This window comes from Rhagoletis pomonella, unplaced genomic scaffold (genome assembly GCF_013731165.1).
Source record: "Rhagoletis pomonella isolate Grant_MI unplaced genomic scaffold, Rhpom_1.0 Rhpom_scaffold_00001, whole genome shotgun sequence".
Taxonomy (NCBI): Eukaryota; Metazoa; Arthropoda; class Insecta; order Diptera; family Tephritidae; genus Rhagoletis; species Rhagoletis pomonella.
The window spans coordinates 18211829-18212757 of NW_023458555.1; positions in this window are offsets into that span (position 1 = coordinate 18211829).

A 929-nucleotide genomic window follows, 5' to 3' on the forward strand; every position below is an offset into this window, starting at 1 on the left:
CCTCACTGTTTTCGTATCGGAATTTTGGACAAAATTTCGAAACATTTTCCCACACTCGGCAGCTATGTTTTAAGCAAATTACAGAAAAGGGGTTCATATTCCAATTTGATTTGCGCCGAGGGAGAACCAAAAACGCAGCGCTGTCTTCGGAACTGTCTTAAGTTGCGCTCACCCTCGACCCTTAGCGGCATACAAGTACGAATAAGCCCCAACTGTGAGGAGAAAAAGAAAACAAAAACACAAAAAGGCACCAAAAATTACTGTACAAAAACAACATTCCTATGTCATTAAAAACACCACCACCACAGAGTCATCGACACCGAGGCAGCAGCTAAGATTGAAGAGCCAACCAGCCAGCTATCAATCGACACAAAAGCCACAAAAACTACCAACACTAACCAACGTCTCGATTGGTAATATAGAGCACCGAGGAGTGCTCTCATTCGATCCACCGTGCGTATGCACAGTGTGGCATTAAGTGAATCGATGAGCAAATAATATTCTGATAAAAAAGGCGAAAAATTAGAGCCTGTGAAGTAGTTTTTGAAGCCTTGCATAAAAACCTTTTTTGTCTAAAGATATTCCACTAAAAAATAAAAATAAAATCTAAGTGCACCGGTGGGGTAACAGCCTTGGCCTCAGTTTCAGTTCCCGGCCTGTACTGGAGTTTCGCATGACAAAGTTTTTATTTTTGGCATGCACCAGCGAACTACCTTTAATCCGGATCAGCAGCAGTGCGTTGAACTCTCCCAGGCTGGATGCTTCTTGGTAAGGATGGATGCTTCTACTAGTGGAAGCACACTTAGACTAACACAAAGATTGTATCTCCCCAGGTGTTGGTCCCAGGTCCACCGTAACAGACAAATAAGGACCTGCCCGAAAGTGTATGCCAGCGTTCCGTACATTAGCTGTCCATTTCTTGGCTTTTT